This window comes from Ruditapes philippinarum, unplaced genomic scaffold (genome assembly GCF_026571515.1).
Source record: "Ruditapes philippinarum isolate M1 unplaced genomic scaffold, ASM2657151v2 ctg12929_1_1_1_1, whole genome shotgun sequence".
NCBI classification, from domain to species: domain Eukaryota; kingdom Metazoa; phylum Mollusca; class Bivalvia; order Venerida; family Veneridae; genus Ruditapes; species Ruditapes philippinarum.
The window spans coordinates 1-23,115 of NW_026856053.1; the positions used below are offsets into that span (position 1 = coordinate 1).

At 32.8% G+C, this 23,115-nt stretch overlaps 1 long non-coding RNA gene across 1 annotated transcript; it reads left to right on the top strand.

Moving 5' to 3' along the window:
- Positions 1-13,090: 13,090 nt before the first annotated feature.
- LOC132745260 (uncharacterized) lies at positions 13,091-21,908 on the top strand. The gene is made up of 5 exons (XR_009627815.1): positions 13,091-13,198; positions 17,962-18,727; positions 18,927-19,058; positions 19,285-19,492; positions 21,170-21,908. It is a non-coding gene; the product is annotated as an uncharacterized LOC132745260 (long non-coding RNA).
- The last annotated feature ends 1,207 nt before the right edge of the window (positions 21,909-23,115 follow it).

Here is a 23,115-nt window from a genome sequence, read left to right on the forward strand (position 1 = left end):
GAGGCAGTGTTAGGTCTGCCCTAAAAAAACTGGAAGTATGATCAAACCTAGGATTTGTTCTATAGAATGGGGAGGAGTGTAGTACGGTACGGCACTGGAAATAAGACAGGATTTAGCAGCAACGCATGCGCAGCAGTTCAGTTCAATTCTCGTTTCTTCTTGCATCTAGATCGTACGTTGATCAGACTCAAGGCATTTCCACCTACAGCAACGACTCAGATTTCACTGGCCGGTTGCCATTGTACGAAGATTCACACAGCTTGAGGGTAAGTGCTTTACAGCTCCACTCGACCTCAATAACAGCACGTACCATCATTCTGTAATCTGGCTGTGTTATTCCTGAAAATAAACGGGATAAGTAATAGAAAGAGCACCGAAACACGAGGTTATCTGATTTGTACGAGGGGGCGTAGCCCCCCGAGTATTAATCAGATTACCGAGTGTTTTGGTGTTCTTTCTCTTTTGTATCATAGTCAAACATAAAAACACGTTCCCTGTTGTTACAATATGAAACCCCGGCAAAAATGAACCAATGAACGAGCATCTAAATATGACATTTCTGTCGATTTCACTTTCACTGCCGTCACAATATGTAAACCCCAGCAAAAATGAGCCAATCAATGGGCATGCTCTGGAGTGCGGGTAACTAATACCCGCACTCCAGTTAACGCACTGTGCATGTATATGTATACGATTTAACCCTGACACATTTTCAACAGAAAGGTCTCCAAACTATGATACAATATTATTAATAAAATGATTAAAACGTAAAATCATTATTCCATTGTATGATAGAATGATAAATAAATAATATCAAAAGAGGACTAATTTCTTTACACGAATCTTTCCATAATAATCGAAAAAGGAATTTGATATTTTTCAAAGTCATATATATTTGATATAGAGCTTTTGCAAAGAAATATAAATTTAAATAAATGCTGTATATTAAGAAATTATTAAAGAAAGCAAATATATTATTTTATAGCTGTGTTACTTGCCAAATTCAATATTTTTTAATGTGAGTATTTTAATTTGTCATATTAAGTGTAATGCTTGCTTTATGTTAAACATTGAAAGAAGCTCTTGAGCTACCAGATAACTCAAATATAACAGTTGAAATAAAGGTTATTGAATGCACAAAAACTGCCAGAAGACCAGTAACAAAAATAAATTTTTTGAAGCTGTCATTGCTGACAAAACTGTGCAACCATCAAGTTTTTCTAAGAAACTGTCAATGAACAAATTGTAAAACAAAACAAACCTCCTGCTGCAAGACATAATAAAGAAACCCGATTCCATTATTTTTACTGTAGGAAGCAAGGCTCATTACTGTGCTCCAGTTGCTATTAATGTAAACCCCAAGTCATTGTTTACAGAAATTAAAGCTGGAAGAGTTACAAGAAGATGAAAGTTGTGATCAATTGAAAACAGAAATTAAAAGACAGCATTGTTAAATTCAACATTTGTGATATATAAGGTTTTCATTTACAATTTCCTAAAGTGTCCACCGATCTATACTTTTATTTGTATCTGGCAATTCATTGGCCAACACAGGTGCACTAGAAGATTAGAATTTCTTCACACTACTTTCATATTTTAAATTTAATTGTATTTTCACAAATAACATAGGAATGGCAAACATTGGGGTGCAAGAAAATTACGAACAAAGAGTATTGTACCGGATTGGTTTTATAACGGTTGAGGTTTTCCTTTAGAGGGACCTTTGTATTTTTACGAGTAGGTTTTCCTTACGCTTTTTATATTTTTGACATCGCAAGTATTCCCGTAAATATTTGGAACAAAAAAATGTCATTCCCTGTTTTCCCTTATTTGATGTAAGTTTAAGTCCGGTATTGTTGTAAGACAATTGCTTTAAATATTTTTCTTTAGCATTGCTACATAACAATTATTGAATAGTGTTTAAATACATAGTAAAGTTAATGGGCGACATCACTTCTAACCAGAGTTCGAACCGAACGCAATGTATAAGAACCCTTGTGACAAAATTTAACCTTAGAACTCAACTCTTTCTTAATCCCACGGCACACGTGGGTTACTGCAGTTTCCAAGATGGCGGCTTCAGACGAGCAGAAAGTTGGTTTTCTGTAAGTTTTCATCACTTATTGAACAAGAAGCTTCATACAACAAAATTAACGTTGTATTAAAGTTAAGACAGGGGTTTACTGTATATTTTGCTTCTTTTCAGCGATGTTCGTCGTAATATTCACATTTTTGGTTGGATTATGATCAGATGATTTAATGAAAAAAAAAATCACAGGAACCCGAAAAATTTCAAAACAAAAAATGAAGGATTAAAAAAAAATCTAATATATATAACTAAAAAAAAACACTTCTGTATATATAGTAAGATACAGTGGAACCTTTCCAAACCGGATGACCTCGGGACCAGACCTTATTTTATATAATCATAATCTGTTTTGGCAACACATTTTTTTTATCATAAACAATAGTTTAAACATAAATGATAGAGACTGGTTTACTTAAAACAGTTTCAATTTCCCTATCTAACAGTTCACTTTCAATTACTTAAAGTGTGAAAATTACAAGTGTCATCTTCTTTGTGTGCAACAATGCACGATGTGTGCATTTTCTTCACAAGAATTAATGGCATGGCCTGTTTAAAGGGGTAGATTTATGTGGAAAAAACTCTTAGTTTCAAGTTGTCCAGTATCCTTAATTCAGGGGTTCTCAATTTGGAGGGGTGAATTATAATCAAGTGAAAATTTTGGAACCAGATCATTTGTCCGGTTTGGAGGGGGCCAGTTAAGAGGGGTTCAACTGTAGTTGGTGATTTAAAAAAAATCGAATTGCATGTTAGTTTTTACATTCTGATTGTTGTTTTTGACATGCACTATCATTATTTAGCATTTTGTATTGACATTGCTGAGAAGATGTTCATGCTTGAAAACTTAAGTCACTCTTAAAAGCTCTAATTTTTAGCTCACCTTAACAAGTCTCTGTGAAATAATAATAGTTAATGTTATGGATGATCAAAATTTGTAACCTGAGCCCGGAACAAAGTTAATAGAAAACTTATAATTTGTGAGGGCCGAGAGTGGAGTGACATGTAGTCGTTAGCGAAATTATGTTCAGTTCATTAAGTGACAGATCATGTGACTTGCAGTCTTCATGAAAAGGATAAAGAATTGCCAGCAATCTGGACTGGTGATAATATTCTTCTGCCAGACCGAAATAAAATATCTCAGACCGAAAAAGAAACATCTATAGCCACTGAAAAATAACTGCCAGTAAAACAGACCAGCAACTTGATATAAGTACCAGACCGGAGGGATTTTTACCAGACATGACTGGCTGGACTGGCACTTTCGCAAAGACTGCATGTGATTTGTGATCACATAGTATTGATTTGGCATTTATCTATGCAGAGCAGAAACCACGGCCAAACTGAGCATCAACTTATGCTTGTCAAAATGAAAATAAACCTAGATGCTTTGTTTGTTTCTTACTTAAACATCATTACTCTGCTGCATGCAATGGCATCAGAAGTAATAGCACTTTTTCATCTTCAGTTCAGAGTTGATTAGGTCTTCATTATACAGGGAAAATCTTATACGTATCAAATAACAAAGCAGTTGGAAGAGATGCTGAAATCCCCAGAAATCCCCAGACTGTGGTATGGTCTGTTTGCTTTTTATTGTTTTTAAGAATTTTTGGCTCTTGAATTCAGTGCACTAAACTAGTACCACATACAAGAAATATGTAACTTTGCACATACAATAAAAGCAACCTTTGTTCCTGAAGTTTTGCATTTAACCTCATTATGTATTGGTAATGCAGTGATTTTTTACCTATATTTTACAGATGAATAAAGGCTGTTTCCTCTAGCCCAAAATATTTATATTTTCCCCTAAAAATACTATATTTACCCCATGAAATGCCCTGTGCTAACCATGACTTGAGAGTAGCTGACTAACATATTTATGCTAAGTTGATAAATTCGGCTGAAAGACAGAAAACTGTCCCAAAAGATAGCTTCTTCTATGTACCATGTTTAATTAAATTTAAAGCGTAAATTTTATTAAATACGTTGGTAGAAATCCTTTCTCATTTGTTTTATTTAAATTTCAGATTTCCCCCCTTTTCTAATGTATCGTGATTAATTTCCCCTTAGAAAGCCACAGGTTGTTTTGAAAATTGAAAAAAAAATCACTGTTATGTAAATCATAGTTTTTCTCACTTATAATGCATTTAGACAAAATCTTTATATTTTCAATTTGAATTTTCTTTCAAATTTTCGATAAATGTTATCGAAATGAATATACTAAGCAGTCTAGGGGAAAAAGATTTATCCATTTTAAAATAAGAGCTGTCGGTAGGACAGCAACGCTCGACTATTCTTAGTGCTTGATAGTAAAAAAAATGCTTGATACAGTTACCTCCTCCTGTTTACAGGTTGGGGTCATGATGGTGAACAAGTGTGCAATGTTTCAAAGCCATATGTCTATGGACTTCGAAAATATTTGAACTTTTACAAAAACTTTAACATAAGAGGTTATGCCGACGCCGACGCTCGGGTGACTGCAATAGCTCTACTTATTCTTATCGAATAGTCGAGCTGAAAAATATTGTTTTCCTAACCTGACCCGCGCGGGTCAGGTTAGAGCATTTAGATTTCACCATAATTATCACAGTGAACTATTAAAACGTAAAATAACCTGTCAAATGAGTGATTTAATTAGACTTGTTTTAATCTAACAATATCCACAATACTTTTATTAACTTCTAGAGTTTGTTACTGTCAAATGACTTGTTTTAAAACTACTCGTAAGGTATGCCAGCGTCTTCATTTCGTTCAACATACGAGGGTTGTCCCAATATTCTGTGACAAGATTGATAAAAAGATAAATAAAACAGGTACGAATTCGATATTTTAATATGTTATTAACCCATATAATTTAAACATTTTCACAAATTTTCATAGATAAATATCAACAAACAACAAAAATATGTCATAAACACCATGGCAACTAACTGAATCGCGGCGCACGTCCAACGTCAAATACGGCATTAAATCTATATTAGGCGCCATTCTCAAATACTCTCAATGGCTTTCAACGCAATAATGGTACCCATAAATCGTCAATTTCTGACTTAAATCATGTGGTTGTTAATGTCTGTTGAATGTTTGGATGGCATACATTAATTTTTGCTATACGCGAACTTCCGGTCTCGTTACTCCTGTTTTTAGCTGTAGGAAATAGGCGACGAAGATCGGTCTTCCTTTCCGTGTTTTTCCTTATTTTCGCTTTTTGTAGCGCAAAACTCTGGTTTCGTTCATGCCTTTTGTACACAAATGCTCAGAATATAAACTGTTATATTTGGTATATTTGTTGAAAATCGTTACATGTGTCATCTCGAAATAGTCATGAACCTGACTGACATGTTCACTGCGCCGCAAATTCTTCGAACGTCGCCATTTTAACTTTCCTATTCTATATGAGATATTTTCATTTATTCGTATCTTTTTCGTTTTTTAAGATATTTAACTAAAATTTTCAGAGATGATTTAAACATAGCAGCAGAGGAAGTCAACGTGACATTGTGCAGACACATCATCAGATATTTGAAATATACGTAATTAATTTCAGCCTATTCATAACAAAATGTAAATTATTTGACGTGCGCCGGCAACTCAAACCAATGTCGTTAATACTGAAAATTTCTAAGTAACTAGGGTAAATGTCTTGTAAATGATTTGTTGTAATGTTAAATAATAAACTTTACGGTTATATGTGTGAATTATTTTCTATTGGCGTTAAAAATGAACCGGCTATAAAATTTGTCACGGACTTTTGGGACAACCCTCGTATGTACACTTATTTACGTTTTAAACTCACATTAAATAGTATATATACAGAAAAAACATGCTAAGATCTTCATCACTTTTCAAAACTTCGTTTTAGAGTGATTTAAGTATATTTTTTAAATTTAATTTTATGTTATATATTTGCCTTAGTATCCCTTTAAAACCATCTCATTGAGATAGTCTTCTTTTTTTATTTTTTTTTAAATAAATTTTCAGATCCAGATGTTCGTGATGCAGTCTACAAGGCTGTCCTTGAAGATCACAAACCAAAACCCACTCACATAAATAACAACCTTGATAAAGAAGACCCCTAAAACAAAGCCGTTCATAATGAACCTAACGTCTGTGACAGCGACAGTAACAATAACAGTTATATCAATTCAGAGGTAATAACTAGAACTTTCTCACTCTCAGACAGTAATACAAGTGTACCATCACTGTTTATTGTTTGATTTGGATCACAGACTGCAAATGCAGATATCCCAGGATAACTTCTGTTATGAAGATTTCCATGTCATGATTGCATTACAATTAGGTATTACATGTATATGTTTTTAGAATAGGTATCTTTCAAATAAGGTTGCTAACCGTCACACAGTGATCTTGTGATGAGCTGTCCAATTAAAATGATTTTATATTATCTGCCTGCTAGTCACTTACAATCAATTCAAGGTATTTTATTAAATCAGCATGAGATGTTTTTGTAGTGTGGCCTGGAGAATATTATATGTTAAGTACCGCTGTAACTTGCCAGGAACAAAGGTTAAGAAAAGTACCCGCTTGTTTGACTGAAAAAGGCGCTAAAATGAATAATATAGGAGATACATGGGGCTTCACGTCCCATTGCTCGATGTCTTATACACCACTAAATAGACAGCATATATGTCCTGGATATCTTTTATTATTTATGATGATTATCTGTGTAAATCTAAAATAATCTTTTCCCTGCCTAATTGATATGCAAAAATATGTGACCATAATAAATATTAACTGCTTATTATTGGAAAAAGTTCAGATAATTATCATGTTCTAAAAACTATCTACTGATAAGCTGATAATTGTTTAACTCTGTCCGTCAATATGTGTGACGTAATATTTCTTGTGATTAAAGTTCTGTGTGTGTTATATTCATATCTCTAACCACAGCTTTAATTGTATGGAGTGTAGCATTTTGTAATTTTTTAATCGCTGTTATATCGTGATGTGCATACATTTTTGTCGTACTGTTCTCCATGCAGAAAAAAAGATATATTTTTCAAATGTTTGGAATATAGTGTTATTTACAGAAGCATGGAGAGGACATAGTCGATTTATTTTAATAATCCGTGGGAACAACTTATTTGTCGAAATATCTTTTATTAATCTGTGGGAACAACATGTTTTGTGAGAAAAATCTTCTTTTATTCTGTGGGAACAACATATTTTGTGAGAAAAATCTTTTTTTATTCTGTGGGAAAAACATATTTTGTGAGAAAAATCTTTTTTTATTCTGTGGGAACAACTTAATTTGAGTAAAAAAAAATTTTTATTCTGTGGGAACAACATATTTTGTGAGAAAAATCTTTTTTTATTCTGTGGGAACAACATATTTTGTGAGAAAAATCTTTTTTTATTCTGTGGGAACAACTTAATTTGAGTAAAAAAAAAATTTATTCTGTGGGAACAACTAATTTTGTGAGGAAAATCTTTTTTTTACTCTGTGGGAACAAACTATTTTCTGCGATATTTTTTCAATATCTTGTTCCCTCAAGATAATAAGTTGTGCGAACAAATTAATTATGTTGTTCCCACAATATAATTCAACCAATCAAAATAGCGATTCTCACAAAGAGTGACTGCAAAGTTAAGTCCCTCAATTATTTATATTTAGGTTTGTGTAATCACTATTTTTTGTAATATTTGTAATTATGTATAATACACGGACTTAATTTTCAGCTTTTGACAATTACAAACAAATTAAATGAAATTGGTTAAAGACATTAAAGGGACTCTTATTGTCACAGGCTGTTATTATCAATCAGTGTGTTCGTAAGGATACCGATTAATTAGGTGATAATTATGAGTGACGCATTCATTTAAAATTGATTACTGACCACCTGCAATTAATTAGAAGCTTAATTATGATATATTTATTAAGTAAACATGTTTTTGTTTGATATTTTTTTTAATATTACTACTTTAAATATATTTTTTTAAAGTGGGCCGAGTTGACCCGTGCCGAGTTGACCCGTGCCGAGTTGGTATAGGGCCGAGTTGACTCTTTTCCATGTGATCCAGTGGTAGAACAAGCGGTGTTTGTCCTTTAACAAAGCACTTTATCTGCATTTTATTGCTGCCGATGAAGCTGTGACTGGTTCCTGGCAAATTGCATGGAAAAAAGTTTTAAAAGGTCTTCAGTGTAGATCTACCTGTTTTTTTTGTGTATATACTGATCGATATTTAAAGCCACAACCAGGTATGTATATTAACGGTATCGGCAACTCTATATATTTAATCGATAAAGGTAAATATATGCTGTTGTGACAGATAATTCAGCCGGACTGTCGATCATTATTGATTCTTATCAGTGTCACGGCGTAGGCGAGATAATTTTTGACTTTGGTAAATAAATGTCTCATTATATGTTTTTTGTTTGTTTTTTTTTTTTTTTTTGGGGGGGGGGGGGTATATTCTTTTTAAAAGTAACCCATAATAAAATGCTGAAAAAGAAGTTTTCAAATCTATATTTTGTAAATCAATGTACTTACTATAAAGAAAATTATGACGAGTTAAACACAGGAAAAAAAACTTTTTATCTCTCTCCAGACTGTCAGAACTGGTTTAAAAGATTTCACCTCTCCGTACATTCTAAGGTTTGTTTCATCAGTTGTCCAAATTTTGCAATATTTTTACCAAAAGATAGTACAGAAACTGATCTTTTGAAATGTGTTATTATTACTTAAATAAATAAAATATTTGCAGATTTGCTGCGAATAAAAACACAAATAATTCAAGAGACAAAATTGCGCCATGCAGTAAGAATATAAGCAATGAATATCACGGATATAATATTTCGTCACTTTTTTGGCCGAAACTGTAAGAAAATATTCATACAAACATTCATACTGCATATCTATTTTTCTTCAATTATCAACCAAAAAATAAAAACCAAATGCCAGAACTATTTTAATAAAAACAGCATTGAAGAAACCGGGACAGGTATTGTGTTGAAACTGGACTACTGATCATGCTGATAGTATGCTTGGTTTCAAGAACATTCCTGTTGCAGAAAGTTTCTTTTCATTGAATGTCATTGCTGTTCAGCGACGGGATAATGCAATAAATTTAAGTAATGTGTAATGCCCTATAATGCATTGTTCTGTTGTTGGCCAGACCCTCTTATGCAGTCTAAACGGATATCAAATTTAGGAAAAGCATTTAATTTATTACTGGAGAATTGCATAATTAAGATGTGTTCATGCTGAAAGGAAAGAAAATTGACAAATTTCTGGCAACATGTTGCAAATTCACTCAAAGATTTCTGAAACTTTAAACAAAACTAAGTCTCTTTTTCCTTATATTAAAACTACCATTCTCAGTGTATATTTGGTGAGGTTTTAATCTGATATCTATACAAGCAATTATCATAGTATTGCAAGCAATCCATAAGTCCCCTACCGGTAAGAGCCCAAGCAACATTCTGAAGGGCCATTGGCCATTCACTTAGGTTCCTATTTTAAGTAAATTTGTTATTTAAAAGTGATCACAGGAAACAGTTTTTATGTACAGACAGACGGACTGAAGGACACTCTAAATTTATTTTTTAAACATCCCTGTTATCAAAATATAACATTTTTAAAATCCTATCATGATTGAAGAAGTTGGAGTAAAAATTACCAATTTCTCAAAAAAAGTCTAAGTTCAAAAGGGGCATAATTCTTGAAATAGTCTTGCTAGAGTATTGAACACTCACAAATGTTGAGTGATAATAAGAAACATTTATATGAAGTTTGAAGTAGATACATTCAGAAAAAGAAGTTTTAAAAAAAACAATGTTTTTTTTCATGAAAATTTTAAGTTCAAGGAAGGTAATTCTGAAAAATTTTGTGCTAGAGTTGTAAACCTTGTCACATATGATGTGGTTGATGACAAGCAATTTATATTTAAAGTTTGAAGAAAATACCTTAAGAAATAAAGAACTTATAGTGAAAAAACTTAAAAACTAGAATCAGAAATCTTGAAATTCAGTCTATTTGTTGCCATAGCAACAAGAATTTTCAACATAGGAAGATAAGAAAAGAATGTGCATAATTTCTTTACCGCCATCTACCCATATGTCAAGTTTCATAAACATATTTTCAGTACTTTTTGTGTTATCACTGGATCCAGGTTATGTGTAAAATTTGCCATATTTTCAGTCTATTTGTTGCCATAGCAACCAGAATTTTCAACATAGGAAGGAAAGAAAAAGACGTGCATAATCTCCATACTGCCATCTATCCATATATCAAGTTTCATAAAAATATTTTCAGTACTTTTTGCGTTATCACGGGATCCAGGTTATGTGTAAAATTTGCCATATTTTCAGTCTATTTGTTGCCATAGCAACCAGAATTTTTAACATAGGAAGAAAAAAAAAAAGACGTGCATAATCTCCATACTGCCATCTATCCATATATCAAGTTTCATTAAAATATTTTCAGTACTTTTTGCGTTATCGCGGGATCCAGTTTTGTGGACGGACGGACTGACGGACGGACAGACGGACTGACGGACAGACAGACAGACGGACGGAGGTTAAACCTAAAGTCCCCTCCGGTAAACCGGTAGGGGACTAAAAACATAACACATGTTCATTTGACAACATATTTCAAAATCTCAAAGAGATTTATAAATTAAAAAAAAACATCTATCATTGATGGACATTGTGACTTTCAGTTACAAATTATACTTCTGATATAACAGATACTATATTTTTTTATAACTTCACTAATAGGTTATATATATAAATACATTTATAAATAAAAGTACTGTCAAAAAAGTGTGTAAAGTAACATGTAATTTAAAGCACCAATTAAGTTGTAATGGTAATTTAATTATTACATTTTGAAATGTAATTGACCCATCCCTGATGCTCAAATAAGTAACTTCAAATACAGTACAGTACACTACAGCACATATCATAGCTCAGCTCAGCTCAAATTAACAAAATACAATACAATTAAGCTTGAGTCTGCATGAAAATAACAAAATCAACATATTTTAAAGCTCTGAAACCATCTACTGTACATTTGTGTATGATTGTACTGAACATAATAGGTATAAAAAACAACAAAGAGTTATAAAAGCTACTTTAAAGATACATAACTCATGCAACACAAATAAAGCTGTGTGTTAGTTGCTGATGTAGACATCATTTTTCCTCGGAAGTCTAAACTGCATTAGAAGCGCTGTAAATAATAAACTGAAAATAAACAAGCAATTATCATAGTATTGCAAGCAATCCATAAGTCCCCTACCGGTAAGAGCCCAAGCAACATTCTGAAGGGCCATTGGCCATTCACTTAGGTTCCTATTTTAAGTAAATTTGTTGAAAAAGTTCTTTAAAAGTGATCACAGGAAACAGTTTTTATGTACAGACAGACGGACTGAAGGACACTCTAAAGTTATTTTTTAAACAAGCCCTGTTATCAAAACATAACATTTTTAAAATCCTATCATGATTGAAGAAGTTGGAGTAAAAATTACCAATTTCTCAAAAAAAAGTCTAAGTTCAAAAGGGGCATAATTCTGGAAATAGTCTTGCTAGAGTATTGAACACTCACAAATGTTGATTGACAATAAGAAACATTTATATGAAGTTTGAAGTAGATACATTCAGAAAAAGAAGTTATTAAAAAAAAAAAATGTTTTTTTTCATGAAAATTTTAAGTTCAAGGGAGGTAATTCTGATAAATTTTGTGCTAGAGTTGTAAACCTTGTCACATATGATGTGGTTGATGACAAGCAACTTATATTTAAAGTTTGAAGAAAATACCTTAAGAAATAAAGAACTTATAGTGAAAAAACTTAAAAACTAGAATCAGAAATCTTGAAATTCAGTCTATTTGTTGCCATAGCAACCAGAATTTTCAACATAGGAAGATAAAAAAGGATGTGCATAATTTCCATACTTCCATCTACCCATATGTCAAGTTTCATAAACATATTTTCAGTCCTTTTTGTGTTATCACTGGATCCAGGTTATGTGTTAAATTTGCCATATTTTCAGTCTATTTGTTGCCATAGCAACCAGAATTTTCAACATAGGAAGAAAAGAAAAAGACGTCCATAATCTCCATACTGCCATCTATCCATATATCAAGTTTCATAAAAATATTTTCAGTACTTTTTGCTTTATCGCGGGATCCAGGTTATGTGTAAAATTTGCCATATTTTCAGTCTATTTGTTGCCATAGCAACCAGAATTTTCAACATAGGAAGAAAAGAAAAAGACTTGCATAATCTCCATACTGCCATCTATCCATATATCAAGTTTCATTAGAATATTTTCAGAACTTTTTGCGTTATCGCGGGATCCAGTTTTGTGGACGGACGGACTGACGGACGGACAGACGGACGGAGGGTAAACCTAAAGTCCCCTCTGGTAAACCGGTAGGGGACTAAAAAGCACAGAGTGCATAATCAGAGACAAGCTATTGAAACAAGATAATCTTTGCAAGCCAAATTTTATGGAAATTATCATCTGGTCCCTCATGCAATATAGCAATACATTCGGATGCTAGTCGTGTAGGGTACACATGTTGATGTACAGTATTTTTGATTTTGGATTATAAAGATTATGTGAATGCTTTACATCATTTTTATTTTATAAATTACAGATTGATGCAGATGCCATTCTCAGCATGAATGACCAGAGACAGGGTGGCAACGGTTGCATTTTGCAAGGGTTTAAAGAATACAGATCACAGGACTGAGAATACTCTGGATAGAATAAGACAGAAAAACCTCCTCTCAAAGAAGTGTTCAAAACTACAAGGCAATAAGCATGCAAAAAAGACACAAAGAAGGGTTGAGGTGGGTATAAAACAGTATGACTTTTTTACTTAAACTTACAAACAGGTTCGGAGTCAGTGTGGTGGGGGCATTCGCCATTTATCTGTCACCGTGGATTCGAAGTTATTAGAAATTTTACAGTATGGTAAAGACCTCTTCTTCCCAGATGGACACAACTGCTTTGGCAGTCTTGATGAATTTGAAGTATCTTTATATGATTTTCAAGGACATCCTGCAAAGTTAGATCAAACATTGGCTGAATGCTATGATGAATTCAAATTGAAACTTCTCAGGGTGTATGTTTATACAAAGAAGGTCAGTATTTTATCTGTAAACTAGATATTGTTAAGATCAATGGCCGGATCCGCATTTTCAAGCTGAAAATTACAAGCCCCTCCTGTCATTGAATTTTGCGTAATATGAAGTCTTGTTAAAAGGAACGGGTTATTGAAAATTTCTGGTAGTGTTGCATTTAGCTTTCACCGGTCACTAGACTGATACACAAAGTTCTGTAAATATGTCTGAATTTTCTGTGATATTTACAAATTTGTATATGGATATAAAAAAGAAAAATCTGTGTCAGAAAAAAGTCATAAAAAAAACAACACAGCCCATGAGATAATTAATTTGATTTATTTAACAACCGATCAACCTTATTTCAACATTGGCCAACAATATTTCAACCACCTTTAACACTGTTTAAGTAACATTATCATTTTTGAAGGGTTAAGAACTAACCTTCAACGTTAAATAAATGTTGATGTAACGTTGAATCAACGTTGAAATCAACTCCCATTTTCAACCTATTTCAACCATATTTTAACGTTGAATAAACGTTGATGTGCATGCTGGGGAGAGGCTCTTTCTGTCATGTTTCGTGGTGGTGCATGTAAGTAAATAATGTACATGTTATATTTTCTCTGAAATCATGCATTTATTATAGAACAAGAGTTGTTCGACTCTAACACTCGTCTGTTTAAAGGTCATTCAAAGGCCAAGGTCAAAGGTCAGTGCATGTTTGAAAAGGCCTTGTCCCAAGCAACCATGTGTGTGAATATGAAAGCTATCCATCAAGTAATAAGAAAGTTATAAGCCACATAAAAGTTTTTGCACGACACTGCCACTGACGCCGATGAAGACGACTCACTGATCTCAATAGCTCGACTTTTTCTTCGAAACAAAAAAGCTAATAATGATTCTTCAAAATGCACTTTCCATGTGCACTAGTCATTTGTAACCACTGCCCCCCAACCCCGTAGCATAGCGTTGGTTTTTACTATGAGCTTTGCAAATGCCTGGTAAAGCTCTCGCAGGATAGATATTTTCAAGAGGTTAAAAAGCCGCTAAATGCCCCGCCATGCAAGAACAAATATTTGCCCCGGTGTTTTCAAAATTAGGACTTTTAGATATACTCACTAACTAAATAATAAAACAAGATAAACTTTAAGATTAACATAAGCATGTTCTGAAATTATATTGTTGTCATTGTCGTTTTCATCTTTGTCTGAATCCTACATATATCCAAAAATAGCTTGGACAAAAAAAGTATGGCACTTGCACAGAAACAAAACAATAATGGTTACCGGTTCAGATAAAACCTGAAGTTAATTAACAAAGAAAGCCGAGAAACAAAGTCGGATGATATGTCATTTGCAAGTGCACGGTAACCTTGCCGCCGACTTCAAATAAATCTTATCTTATATCACTTTATTTTTTATAGGCGACAATGTTCGATAGGATTGAAGGATTGTCAGACATTTTTCTTTCCTGTCGGGCGGGTTAAAATAATTATTTGTATCGCCCGATATATTTTTAACTCGCCATGGTGATCGGGCGAGTGCTAATTTCAAAGACTGCAAACCACCATGGCAAGTTTTTGTTTTTGAAGAGCAGTTGCATTAAGCGGTGTTTTTACTTCCACGAAGCCCTCACAGGCAGGTCAGAGACTTTACCTAGGGTTTGCGGAGCTCAAAGTTAAAATAACTGCTATTCTCAGGTGGTGGGGGCAGTGGTTTCAAATTGCTAGTGCATTAGAATAAAGATAAACAGAATATATATTATATAATATAATTATATAAAAGCATGCACTTATTTAAAATCTAACTTCATTAATTACTCATTTTGAAATATAAGTGGTTTATGACATTTCATTGCTTTCCGGTGATTTTATGGAGCGACCAGAATTGGGGACGAATTGTTACTACGAAGTGTTCAACCTCGTTTTGCAGATTCTAAACAACAACACGTTGCAATTATTAAGTTTTTGTTGAAACAGATAGTGTACTTTTTTTAGCAAGTGATAATTGCCAGTATTTAATTATTTTACATTACCAATTGTCGTTGTTTCTTGACAATTAATTTCACCGGAACCGATTTTAGCCATTATGAAATCATAATCAGCGAACAATGCGACGTGCTTATTGATTGGATGAAAAATGCACAAATTACAAATTCATGATAATTTTAACCAATCAACGACCGTTTTATATTTAGTTACTTCCACATTGCAGGCATGCTTGTTTCTACTGAAAATAACCTGTCACGTGGTCAACTAGACGTGACATCTATTTAAAGATTGGAAATTTACTGATTAACATCGACAAATATTGTTTATAGGGGCATGAATTTATTTAAATAGAGACAATAAATACTATTTTGACAATATTGCTCCGAATCCCGTATCTCTTATGAGTTATGATACGTTGTACCAGTTGTATATAAATTTTCATTGAGCTAAGCGACATGTTACTTTTTGAAGTAAGCGGTTTACCAAAGTTTAAAGCGCGCAAAAATTGGAGAGATATGGCTGTTGCACCACGATGTTTTCTGATTCAGTGGGAGTGTAAATTGATGTCAGTGATAGAGTGTAAAAGCATAGTAAGTCCTTTAAAAAAGGCCACTTAATACAAAGAGGGAGAGATGATCAAGGCCGAGTTTGCGAAGAAAGTATAATTATGAAGTTGTTATCTGCGTTATCAGCAGTAAGAGTTTGGAGTTTTTCCATTTTCATTTTGCACAATTATTCTTTGTATAGAGCATTAATACTAAAAACCTCATGAACTAATGACACGAAACCTTATATGTAGACTGAGGTCTCTGCAGAAGTGCACTGTGAAGGAACTGTAATTTGCTTTTTGCTAGCGATGCCAAATTGGAGTAACCTCCCCTGTTATACCTCAATCATGAATATTCATACTGGTCAAAATGTAACCTCATCTTAGGTCCTTTTTATTACACTCCAAAAATTACAATGTTCATCATTTGCAGGGTACTGAATGGTTATTTTTAGTTAGATAGATGATGAAAACATACAAGGGAGGGACCCCCCCCCCCCCCAAAAAAAAAAAAATGGCACAAAATGAAAATAACAAGAAATAATCTTTTCTCAAAAATAGAAATTCCAAAAATAAAATAGAATTTTGATAACGCAAGACATTTTGGCATGTTTTTCTTCCTTAGAGTATTATCTGAAAGAACACGCCTCCTTTACAAGCAACAATAGTCGGTATATGGCTGCTTGAAATTTTATTATTTTTTACTTGACCTCGTTTCAGGCTCATCGTATCCACTTTATTTTCAAGTCATTTATTCATAATATTTATTATTTTGGCTACTAATTAATAAAAAAAAGCTTTAATATGATAAAATGTCTATTTTAAAGAATTTGCCAGTATTTTGATGTAATACAAGAGATAATTTCCTTAAAGTTAAGAATTGATTTGTACTCAAACTGTTTCGTACCAAAATCTTTCCTTAAATTCGTCAATTTTTAAGATCACTGTCACCAATTGCTTGCTTTAAAATATTTTTCTCATGCAATAAATGAATATTTACAGGTTGATTTAGTATTGTATGACATTTCTTCTGAAAATCTAAACAAAAACTATAAGTTTTCATTATTTAGTATGTGACCTGTCAACTGAAAATTTAAAAAACAAAACAAACAAATTTATCATCTGTTCAGCTCTTTAAGTGGTACATAATCTGCTCATAAGTGATACAAAAATATCAAAAACTTATGTATGTAGGCATGAAGTTTGAAGTTGATATCTCATATAGTTTTCGAGATATGGCCCAAGAAAAAATAAAAGTATAAGAAAATCAAAGGGCAAGTACTCAAAAATTATGGAAGGAGGAGTTATAATTCTTGTGCATTGCTCTTTTACTCATTGAGACGTATCCACATACGAAGTTTCAAGTTGATATCTCATATAGATTTCGAGAAATGGCCAATGTTTAAGTTTCGACACACAGACAGACGGACCCGGATGGGACAAAAACAATATGCCCCACGATCTTTGATCCGGGGGCATAAAACATGGCTTGGCATCGCTTCTTTTGCATGATGGCATAATGATTATTTATTATTATTGGCATTCATAATTTCTATTTCATTTTGAGAAATATGGATATAATGAGGCAGTGGAGACGTCACGGTTCTCGCAATCTAAATGAAATCGATTGAAATAATTTTTCAAATCTTCGAGTTCACTGGGGGGGGGGAGGGGGGGGTCTCAACTTGTCCTCTATAGTTTATTAAAGCAGTTAAATAATTAAACATAATGTCTTACCTTTTTGCAGCTGCCAAGAAACTCCTCGTTAGCAATGCCAAGTTGCCACTAAAGTACCATTTTGATGATGCCAACGTTTTAAAGGTAATTTAGTCAACTTAAGAAGTGTCCATCGTGTTGTACCTGCGAAATTTCTAGAATGCTCCTTGATATACTATTAATAACGGACTCTGTTTACACAGTGATAAGCAAAAATACTAAAGAAATCACATGTAAAAATGATCCATTTAGCAATAAGTTTCCGTAATGAAATTCAATCTGACCCTGAACGTATATTGGAGGCATTCTAACATTAAAGCAGTTATCAACAAGTGAAAAAGTAAATTAAATAAATAATGGATTGTGCCATATTGAGATAAAACCTTACTGGATACAATATGTCAGTTGTTCAATACAATAACACATGTTGTATTTCAATTTTCAGTGCACTAGTCTATGCATCTATTAGTATGTTATATTAAAATCCTTACACAAAGTATTTAATTGCCATTTATTTCTGAATTTTAGAATCTGATGCTGTTTGTAAAGCTGAAAACAAGGTGTTCACACTGACTAAACCTGTACAGTCAAAGGCTAAAGTTAAGAGAGTTTCTGTATTCTTATGTATTCTATTCTATTAAGTAACAAACATAATGCATGCTTGAGAGTTCAGTGCGTATGAATAATTCACAAACGCTGAGTGTGTTGTTATAAGCACCGAACGAGCAACTGTGCATTATTATACAATAGATCACAAAATATTTGGCTGTAATGTATTTTTCAAAAAGGAAAGAAGTTGGCAGTTTTCAAATTGGTTAAATTAAAAAAAATAATTGTATAATTGTATGAATGAAAACAAACATCAAGAAACTAACATTTAAAGAACGCCTTACAATATGTTACTACCAAATAAAAAAAAGTTAAAATATAATAACCTAAATAAAAAAAGATAATTCATAGATAAACATGAAACATTTTGTAATCTTAAAATGGTAAGAGTTTGTTTATTTCAGTAGCTGATTTTTCTCCAGCTGACAAGGGGCCAATGTTAGGTTCCAGTGACCTGGTGCCAACGCAAGGTTCCAATGACCAGGTGCCAACGCTAGGTTCCAATGATCAGGTGCCAAGGCCAGGTTCCAATGACAAGGTGCCAACACTAGGTTCCAATGACCAGGTGCCAACGCTAGGATCCAAGTCAAGTGGTAGAGTTTCAATTTTTTTAAAAAGTTAAAACAGAACCGAGACAAACTGGAAAGTGCATCAGTTAAGGGTTTCATGCTTGACTTTGAGCACGGTATGTATATATCAGTTGTACTCTTCATTATTTACTATATCAAGTTCATCTTTTCATACTTCATAATTTACATAAAAAATAATGATTTAAATGGCATAAACTATCAAATAAACAAGACCTAGGTTGAAAACCGCTTTCATATAATTCTTGATTAAGCATATTTTTTGTATTTGTATTGCATGTTAATTTTACAATTTAGCGGCATGGAATGCAGTCCGAAAAGAATTTGGTCAGGATGTAGATAAAAAGGGGTGTCTTCCACTAGTGTCAGGCAGTTTGGGGTCAGGATCGGGCCAATGGGTTCTCCACCACTTACAATGCAAGGAAGAATGTAAGAGAATAAGTCATACGTGGCTTCTTATTTAAACTAGATATGTATTTCCTATTAATAAAATAAGTGTAAAATGATACGTACACTGAACTTAACATCCAGTCCCGATGAATTTATCATTGTTTGTGTTACCTAATCACAATGAACATGTATGTTTCTGCTTACTTGATAAAGAAATGAAATATTTATATAGTACGTTTTAGTTATTGAATATTTACTTTTTTAGACTCACAAGTTTTTGCGTCAGCTGATGGCACTTCCCTTCTTTCCAGTCAACCATATAGTGCCAACATGGACGCAGGGACGATCCACAAAAACACAGATTGTAGCGTTCTGTAGCTACCTTGAACGTCAATGGATTGGGAATCCCTCATTCCCAGTGAGTTCGTGGTGTGTATTCCGCCAGCCGGTACGGACGAATAATGATGTAGAAGGTAATGACAATATTTTTGGTAAAAGTTTATAAGTTATTTGATTAAATGAAGAGTTAATGAAGTCTGCTTTAGTAGCCAAAATACTGGTATATACCACTACTTCTCATATCCATGGACAAAAGCCATTGTTTAGTTCATAAAGAAATTATTTACCATTACAAGAGCTGTCGGTAGGACAGCACGCTCGACTATTCTAAGTGCTTGATAGTAAAAGAGCATTGATAATGTTAAATTTTTGAAGTTCAAAAAGGGCTAATTTTTTTTTATAAATTCATGTTATAGGCCTTAGAGAGAGTCTAATTATACAGTATTGGCTTGACTATTCGGAAGGTAATGTCACGAGGGTGTTTTATTGAGTACAATAATACTAATTACCTATGAATACATAAATTTGACAGAAAAGGTACAAAGGCTTGTTATTAAGATGTTTTATCAAGTAAATAACTGCTTTATTATTATGAATGCATAAAATTGTCCCAAAAAAGGCACAAACCCTTCAGTAGTTATTGAGATAACAGCTTACAAACAAAAACTTTACCATGAATTTATCATGAAGTTGAAAAAGGGGAGAAAAATCAGCCTTAATGCAAGATATAATTACGGATCTTGGTCAGTGACAAACAATTATGACCCTTAATGTATATGTGAAGTTTTAAATAAATATCTTTGATAGTTTTTGAGATATGTAAAACCTGCATGTAAACAAAAACCAAGAGACTAAGTAGAAAAGGGGGTATGAATCAGCCTTAATGCAAGATAGAGTTATGGAACTTGGTCAGTGACATACAATTATGACCCTCCAATTATGACCCTAAGTGCATGTGTAAAGTTTCAAGTAAATATATTTGAAGACCTTTAACCTTTAACCAAAATTTCTAAGTTTCAAAGGGGCAAATAATTCTGCAAATATTGCAGGCAGAGTTATGCAATTTTGCAAACTGATGTACATTGTTACTATATAAAAAAGTATTTTAAATTTCAATTGAATATCTCAAGCAATAATTGAGATATTTGACTTTACAAAAAACTTTAACCAAAATTTCTAAGTTAAAAAGGGGCATAATTCTGTCAATATTGTAGGCAGAGTTATCCAGCTTGTCAATCTGATGTACATTGTTACTATAAATAAGTATTGTAAGTTTCAAATGAATATCTCAAGTAATAATTGAGATATTTGACTTTACAAAAAACTTTAACCAAAATTTCTAAGTTAAAAAGGGGCATAATTCTGTCAATATTGTAGGCAGAGTTATCCAACTTGTCAATCTGATGTACATTGTTACTATAAATAAGTATTGTAAGTTTCAAATGAATATCTCAAGTAATAATTGAGATATTTGACTTTACAAAAAACTTTAACCAAAATTTCTAAGTTAAAAAGGGGCATAATTCTGTCAATATTGTAGGCAGAGTTATCCAACTTGTCAATCTGATGTACCTTGTAACTATAAATAAGTATTGTAAGTTTCAATTGAATATCTCAAGTAATAATTGAGATATTTGACTTTACAAAAAACTTTAACCAACGCAGACGCCGACGCGGACGCTGACGCCGGGGCGACTACAATAGCTCTCATATTCTTCGAATAGTCGAGCTAAAAATGCATTATATCTATTTGTATAAGAATTACGATTCGTATAACTAAATGCAAATTTATCAATTATTTCTAATTTAAGATGTAATTACACATTTGTTATGTCCTTCCACTGGCTGGCATCATCGTATCAACAGGAAGGCAGGTGGATGTTCGATGTCCTTCTACAGGCTAGTTCCACTTCAGCGTAGGGAAGCATAGACCGTTGGTCAGACACTACGAACAGGAGTTCTGAACAGGGCCAGATCTGTATGTACAACTAGAATGGAGCGAATCATTCAAGACTTTTGGGAAAGATATCAAGACTCAGAACTTTCAACAACAGCATTTTTGAAAGCTTGTTCTGCATTGTACGGACCGTCGACTTAGAGTGATTTTGTGAAATGACGAGGATGTAGTTTGTGGTGCTGTAGGTGGTGCTGTCAATGACGGCGTCGACTTTGTTTTGTAAAAAATATATGTTTTGTTACGTAAAAATATACATATTGTTTTTTTTTTGTTTTGTTTAAATCTTGGATTATTTAAAATACTAGATTTTTGTTTTGTTTTGTCTTGCTTTAATCATATTTGTCTGTACAGGTAGTCATTAAACGTTTAATGTCATAGTAGAAGTATTGTACATATATTGTTGTTGTTGATAATGATTATTTCATGTTGAGGTAACTATTTTGTATTTTCGTGTAAATAAAATATGTTATTGATTAATACATGTACTAGTTTATCCTGATTTTGTCTTGTTCTGCCTCTTCACTTGTTGTAACAATAAATGTAATATAAAGCACTGTTTTCTCTTTGTTATACTTATAAACTCTCTCTGTCTCCACCAATTAACACATTTTCATCAATAAAACTTTTAAATATCCGTTAGAAAAAACTTTTTTAACGTAAAGAATATTATATATTGAAACAAATGATGAACACAATATATAACGTTATTATCACCAATATAATATTCATTAAACAATATTCTTTACCTTTTCCTAATGCGTATTTAACTAAAATATAATTATGGGATATTAATTATGATATAATACACCAATTGACAGCCTCTATATGAACTACGTAAATAACCAAGGTATATCGAGTGAAAAAAAAACAAGAGTTGTTTCCCTTAGCTTCGAGTAAAATCAATATCTCAAATGCAAAAGAATGCAAATTTAGCCGTGTTTAAACCGCTAGTTTGGGGTGATTTTAATGTCCGATTTTAAAATTTATTTCACCAATGAAAAGCTTGTGATCTTAGCTTCGTCTCATTGTTTGACACTGAAGGTATTTAAATTAATAAATTTACGGTTAAACCTTCTACAAGTCAGACCATTTTACATATGTTTTATACAGTGAGATACGCAATCGGTTATCTTTACTCACAATTCTACTGATAAGAAAAGCCTGTCGTCTGCTAGTTTGGAAACTGTCAATCCGTGTATTATAAATAATTACAATAAATAGTGATAACACAACCTAAATATAATAAATTGAACAAGAGCCACCGCCGGGCGGGGGCAACGCTCGACTTTTTACTTTTTCTAAAAGCAAACATAGAAAGGTTTGAACATATCTTAACGTTTCCGTTTTATAAATTTAGTTGGTCTGTCTTGTCACATGAATAGAAACACGCAATTCTATAAATAGAAACACGCAATCCAATAAATAGAAACACGCAATTCCATAAATAGTAACACACAATTCTATAAATAGTAACATGCAATTCTATAAATAGAAACACGCAATTCTATGAATAGTAACACGCAATTCTATAAATAGCACAATTCTATAAAAAGCAACACGCAATTCTATAGACGTGTTATTTGCCAAATTCAATATTTTTAAAAATGTGTATTTTCATTTGTCATATTAAGTGTAATGCTTGGTTTTATAGGATGTAAACATTGAAAGAAGCTTTTGAGCGACCAGACAACTCAAATGTAACAGTGGTAATAAAGGTTATTAAATGCACAGAAAACTGCCAGGAACCCAGTAACAAAAAGAAATTCTTTGAAGCTGTCATTGCTGACAAAACTGGAAGTG